This window comes from Eptatretus burgeri, chromosome 20, assembly GCF_056783735.1.
Source record: "Eptatretus burgeri isolate ZD-2024b chromosome 20, Ebu_testis_v1, whole genome shotgun sequence".
Lineage (NCBI taxonomy): Eukaryota > Metazoa > Chordata > Myxini > Myxiniformes > Myxinidae > Eptatretus > Eptatretus burgeri.
In genome coordinates, this window is record NC_140980.1 from 1,335,859 (window position 1) to 1,343,358 (window position 7,500).

Consider the following 7,500-nt stretch of genomic DNA (forward strand, 5'->3'; position numbering starts at 1 on the left):
AAGCGTTTCCAGAAAAAGGTGATTAACAAAATGCAGACACGGACAGTCCGTACGTACGTACGGGGCAGATCACTTAACCTCGCTTTTCGCTCCGTGAGTGTGAGCAAATGATAGTATCAGGATTCGGATCTTCACCAAAATCGAATCAAGTAGACCAAATCACACACCCAATCTGTCCATCAAATTTCGTCCGAATCAGCCCATGACGTTTTGATAGGTCGTGCTCAAAGACAAACGGACAGACGGACAAGGGTGAAAACATAATGGCGATGACGTCACGTTGAGGTGAAAGATGAAGATGGTGGTGATGATGGTGGTGACGATGATGACGACGATGATGATGATGACATCAAATGGTGACGTGAACCCACCAAGAGTGTTGATGCTCCTCGGCTCGTGTCCCACAGAATCATCAGGCATACCTGAGGGATGGCCAGGTAGAAGAATTCGATTAAAGATCCATATTGTTCGATCAGAATCATTAAAACGTTTCAGGGTGGACCATCGCTGGACCCTAAATGCAGAGTGAAATGGCGGAGTACGTACAGGGAGTGGTGTTTGAACCGGGTCGTTGATAACCCACCGCACATCGGTCGCACTTGAGACCCTCAACTCCATCTTTACAATAGCATCGCACGGTCCGAAGACTGCACGTATCGGATCTCGATCCGACCACACTGCACTCACAAACTACCGAGACACACGGAGGTAACACCCTATAGGACATTCAAACAAATGCACAATCGACCGGAATTCATTGTACGGGTTCACCCTGTTGGTGTGGCTCCTGGGAGGTGTGGCTCTGCCAGTGAGGCAGGAATTTGTAATCTGGCCAGGATGCCTGTACACTTTTCTTTTTCAAAAAGCGCACAGTGCGATATTTAACACCCATCAGTGAATGCTTGCTGAAAGGACACCCGGCTTAATGTCCCGTACGGACTGATGAACTCCCTCCTCCACCCCCTCCCATCCTCACACACGGACAATGTATAAAAAACAAGGACAAATGTGTCAAAGAGCCGCGTCCTAAAGGTTTTGTCGGCTAAAAAATAAATAAATAAAAAATAACAACAACAACAACTTCCGATATTTCGTCATGTGCCTTGATTAAGCCAATAGCGAGACCCGTCAGAGTCTATTTACGTATTTACGAAATATAGTGTATTTTCGAAATAAATAGTGTATTTACGAAATTGAAATACATTCAATGGAATAATCTTTAAATAGAAACGTGAACTTTTCGAAACTTAAAAGCAAATGTCCGAATATATTTAAAGGTTCATGATAGACGCTCTCAAAAGGCACCGTCAATGCGAGGATGTGTACATGTGTTTAATATTTAAGGAGATCCGGATCCTGTATAAAAAAGAGCCGAGTCCTAAAGGTTTTGTCTTCATAAGAAGAAGAAGAACAATAAGAAGAAGAACGCCGAGCTCCCTGAGAGCCATGGCTCGCAAGGCGAGACGTGGCTAAAAATATATTTGATCGAGGAAACAACATGTCTGAACTCGGACCTATATCAATCCCTTCATTCTACGCAATCCTACACTCGCTCCAGTTACCATGGAGATTCCCCACCACTCAAGTACTCACGCTTGTAGGCCTTGTGATGACTCATCTCGTAATCGAAATCTCGCTGGAATCCCATGGAACAGGCATGACAGTGTCTTCCGTTGTGTTGTGTCGCAAACCGATGCACCGACGACCACTGCCAGTGATTCCGTCCCGATCTTGGTCGAGCTTGCACGTGTTCACATCCAGAGTTCTGAGACCGAAGGTCAAATGGTGCCGCGAAAAATGCTCGAAGGCCTCCGGTTCGAGACCACCACCCCGGATTGTTTCCTTGCATTGATCACCGTGTCATGTTTGTGGAGGTAAGGTGGTTGTTTTAAACGTTGATTTGTGTTAAATAGTTACAGGATGTGATGTTTTGGCCACTAAAACATATTTAGTGGTGGTGTCTTTGATATGACGTTTACAACACGGTGGTGGTCCTTCATGTTGGGTACAAAGATGGCCGTAGTGTGTGGAATCTGTGTTCACTTCCGGGGTTACATTTGTTTTACAGGAATGGGGTAAGCGGTTTGTACAGGGTGGGGGGGGGCTCGAAGTACTTTAACCCTCGCAGTGAAGCATCGGGTTTTGTGGTCTTAAATATGTATATATATATATATATATATATATATATATATATATATATATATATATAAATATATATATATATATATATATTTATATATATATATATAAATATATATATATATATAAATATATTAAGTATAAATATAAATATAAACCCAAAGTTTAGAGCACACTCGAATAACATTCGTTTCAGATCAATCGAGAAAACAACACTTGGAGTGTCATCACAGTGGTGCTCTCAAGAGGTTCAGTGGTGGACCACATGGTTACAACACAGTGGTGGTCTCCATGGGTACAATGATGGCCTATATATGGGCATGGTCGTGGTCTCTATGGGAACAATGATGGCCTATATATGGGCATAGTGGTGCTCTCTATGGGAACAATGATGGCCAATATAAGCATAGTGGTGGTCTCTATGGGTACAATGATGGCCGATATATGGGCATAGTGGTGGTCTGTATGGGAACAATGATGGCCTATATGGGCATGGTCGTGGTCTCTATGGGAACAATGATGGCCTATATATGGGCATAATGGTGGTCTCTATGGGAACAATGATGGCCTATATGGGCATAGTGGTTCCGGAGATATCCGCTCCACCAAGTGGACCTTCCGGTTCCGGAGATATCCGCTTCACCGAGTGGACCTTCCGGTTCCGGAGATATCCGCTCCACCGAGTGGACCTTCCGGTTCCGGAGATATCCGCTCCACCCAGTGGACCTTCCGGTTCCGGAGATATCCGCTCCACCCAGTGGACCTTCCGGTTCCGGAGATATCCGCTCCACCGAGTGGACCCTCCGGTTCCGGAGATATCCGCTCCACCGAGTGGACCTTCCGGTTCCCTCCTGCGTGTCTCCCTCCATCTGCTGTTCTTCCGAACACCAAGTCGCCATTTTCCCGCGGATTTCCCGCCAATCAGATGGAATGGTTTGGTTGTAAAGAAATAATTAATCGTCATTTGAAAATATACAAATAAATTAAATCTTTAAATATGTGAACACACATGTCCATGACAACGATATCAAACATGAACTTACTTTCCCAGCGATCCAGGGAATCGCTCACCTGATCAGCGGGAAAAACCGTTCACCGATTCAAAACGAAAGGAAAGGAGCACGTGATATGAGTCACGAGGGTCGCGTTTTTAACCGACGACTTTTGGCGGGAAAAAAGAAATTACGAGAAAGATTATTTATTTCACTTGTGAACGATAAAAAAAATCGTGTTTTATTCCGAATATACATCGATATGTGGTCTTTAACTTCAAAAATAATGTTTTATTTCATTAGAAACGTTCCCACCAAGCTCCGTCTACTCGGGGTGTGTTCACTCATCAAGAAGCTCGGTAATGGAATTCACCCGTGATATGAGCAATGACCGGAAGTGATTTCTACGAACGGACCGACTCATGGAACTTCGTGACGTATTTACGATAAAATTACTGATTTTACAAACTCCGTGGTGTTTCAAAATAAACAAATAAATAACTTTTCCGCTCATTTATTTTGTTCCCACCGACCTGGAAGACACGATGTCACGAAGCGCGTGATGACGCAATGACGATGACGTCATCATTGCGTGATGACGTAATGACGACGAATTTTTTTTCGATCCCAAAATCTCGTTTCACTGCAATGAATTAATTAGAATTAGACGATGCCTCTCGACGTCACGATAAAACATTATTTCGATGATAAATATTTCGACGAAACAATTACACGTGTTGGTGGTACCCAGGGTCAGGATAAAAATAATCAACCCCCCCCCCTTGATGTTAGTGTCCCCCCTCTCTTTATTCTGTTCCTTTTGTTCTGTAACGTCCTGATCCGTTCAGTGTTTTCGCTCTTTCATGAGCCACGACTTTGCAAACAATACAAATATTTTCCTGGTAATTTTCTGCCGAACATGGGTTGGGGGTGGGAAAAATCAAAGGGGGGTAAAAGAAGATGGTGGAGGTGGACCGGTCGAGAGAAATTTGGATCGAAGGTGGGAATCTGGGAAGAGAGCGGGTGAGAGTGAAAGGGGAGAGGGAATCCCACCACTCCTTGTGTACCTCGTATGACTGAAATGCTTTTGTTTTATTCGTTCCTTGAAAGAAAGAAAAAAGTTGGGACAAAAGGTCTTTGAAAGAGTACGAGCCGGGTGTGAAATAATGCAACAAACATGAAGCCAGGGTTAACGAGGATCACACATCACGCATCAAGGATTCACATTTCAGCTGATACTCCTCCACCCTCAAACCCATCCAGGAACAACCAAGTGAGCCTCATACAAAAAATAAATAAATAAATCAAAGAACACAGATATAAAATAATTAAATAATTCTACCTGCCAGACCATGTCTCCGATTAAGTTGAAATTTACAACATGTGTTGCCCCATCACTGCGAGATCATAATTGTGAAGTCAACCAGAGTCAACCCCACCTGGTATTCATTCAACAGCAAAGGAGGGATTTGAACTCAGGATCCTGGGATCCCAAGCCCACAACCCCAACCATTAAGCCAACACCAGGCATCGAGGATAATGAAGAGGAAGAAAATGAAAGTGATGACGAGGAAACGGAGAAATACGAAGATGAAATGGAAGAGTATGAAAGGTATATTGAATAAGACGAACACGAAATGTTTGAAGAAGTTTATGAACGTTCTCTCGGTGGATGAGGTTTCGGGGAGACTATTCGTACAAACAAAGCAGGTACCCGTGGGCTCCATGAATCCATCAACCACAAAAATGTCCAGGTGTGATAAAACTGCACCAATTTAAGGTGCAACTGCAACATAACGATGTGATGACGTCATCAGTCATCAAACGTAAGACGAATCGAGGCCACGGTCCCACATTGACTGTTTACTGTCGTTAAACCTTGTTGGGCCTTCACGACCAATTGAACTTGACCACAACGAGTGAGTTATCAGAGGACCTGCAACAACGTGATGGAAACCTCGTGGTTGAGAAGCTTACCTCACTTCCCCATTTCGATACACCATTGTTGTTGATGAAGTTGCCGATATCGTCCTTGTTTGTATACCATGGTGTCCTAGAGTTGGGCGAAGGTTGAAGTACGTGCTGGGCGATGGGGAGTGCGAAAAAGAGATGATGCGATCATGGTGTTGGCCGACATCAAGCATTGCTCGGCCTGTACCCGGGTCATTCCACACACTTCCCCCTGTTAGCATCATCTGTGGGACGAAGAACCGTTTGGTATGGAAAGGACGTTAAGGAAGTTACGTGACGCGTCAGGTCACGCTGAATCAAAGGATGGTGGGGAGTAATTAAATCATTTATCAAAAGTTACATTCCCCTTACATTCTGCGGCAGGACGAGCGAAACGTTTTGCTGCACGTCCGAGTGTAGTCCTCGTTGGTTGAAATTCCTCAATTGGAATTGTTTGTGAGACCAATCACGGGCAGCCATCGTCATCATCTATTCAGAGGTACCGAGTCACAAAAATGAGAAACGTGTGATAAATGGTGATTACGGTTTGGGAAATGTACCCCGGGGGAGAGCATCCAGGTACACCGAGGGACCCCCGAATGAGTTATTTCATTAGTTTGTGCGGACATCGATCCTTGCCCTGTGTCCTGGGGTTTGAGGGAGGAAATGCGTTGTGAGGTTAGTCTGTGTATCCGCAGGTGTGATCTTCCCCTTCTCTACCCACTTTCAACCTTCTCAATCCACCAACAATCCGCTTCATCAAACCTCAATTTAACAACCCCTCCTTCATCTCGTCGGTCTTTCCTTCAACCCCGCAGTCGGTTGGTGAACCGCGCATTGTTGGGAGAGCAGAAGCAGCATATCCAGGGTAGAGTGACCTGGTCTGAAACCAAATTGAAGATCGGAAATCAAGCCATTGGAGAAGAGGAAGGATTCAATGTCTGAAGCGATGATGGATTCCATAACCTTGCTGATGATTGGGAGAAGGCTGATTGGTCTGTAGTTGCAGGGATCTGTTTTTGCACCTTTTTTATGCAGGGCAGTAATGTGCTGATTTACAAGCAGTTGGCAGATGACCTTGAGCAAATGAGAGGGTGAACAGAACAGAGAGAGGGTGAACAAGAGCAGAGGAGCAGGTTTTTAGGACACGTGGGCTGATGCCGTCTCGACCGGTTGCAGAATCTGAGTCGAGGTTTGACAGCAAGCTCTCCACCTTGTCAGGAGAAATGGACACAGAGTCCAGGGACAGCTGGGTGTGACTGGGTAAGGTGGGTAGAGAAACCGATGGGTTATGGACACAAGATTTTGATGCAAACACCGAGTTGAGACATTCAACCTTTTCACGTGCGGTATCAGCAGTGCGGCCATTTGAGGTAAGGGAGGGGATGGAGGGGGAACGTACACTGGAAACAGATTTGATTAGACGCCACCAAGATTTGGAGGAAGGAGAGAGGTTTGAGAGTTCAGACTTGAGATTAGTAAGATGTTGTTTTCTGGCTGTCCTGAGGGTAGACACACACTTGTTCCGAGCTTTATGGAAGGAACTGACATTACCCTCAGTTGGATTTGCTTTCCATGAGGCAAACGCAAGTTGTTTCAGGAAAAACTGCCTCACCACAAGCTTCCGTGAACCAAGGGCGGGAGGAAGGGAAGGACAACTGAAGACGAGTGGGGATAAATCTGTGCATGAGGAAGAGCTAGTTTCCTTGAAAGAATTCCCAGGATGAGTTAATGTTGGAGAAAGTCGCGATGGGAGACGAGTCGACAAGTTTAATGGCTGCTTGAAGACCGTGCCAGTCAGCTTGAGTGAAATGCCAGACTCGACGGCGGTGAGGTGGTTCTCTGATAATAGCCAGAGAGATGTCCACTTTGACAAGGACGTGGTCAGAAGAACCGATTGGAGCAGAGGAAGAACAACAGATATTGTCAGGGAAATTTGTCAAAATCAGAACCAGAAGAGATGGAGTACCATTGGTTGAGATCCGGGTCGGGAAGTTGACCGATTGAGTCAGTCCCAATGAGTCGCAGAAGTGTTTTGCTGAAGTGCCATGACAGGTGAGAGAGGTACCCACACCCAGCCAACTGGCCAACAGCCAATAACCACGTAGTGTGTCTTCAGGTGAGATGGACCCGTGTCGACAGGACGCACGTGGCCGAAGCTCATTGCAACATCCATGAGGGTGGTGAGCATCTCCGCAGGTATCATTCTCGAAGTAAGAAATGGCGGGATTAAACAGGGCAGGTGAGCATGAGGAGAAACGTGTCTGTCCTTGAGAAAAGTGTCGTGCGCGGAAAAATCCGCATTATCACGGCAACAGAGCACGTGGTCATTCTGTATGCGATTTGAATATTTTTGTCGATCGTCCCGGTCCTCATGCTGGTTGACATAACTTTTTGACCTTGACCTAATTTTAAGGTT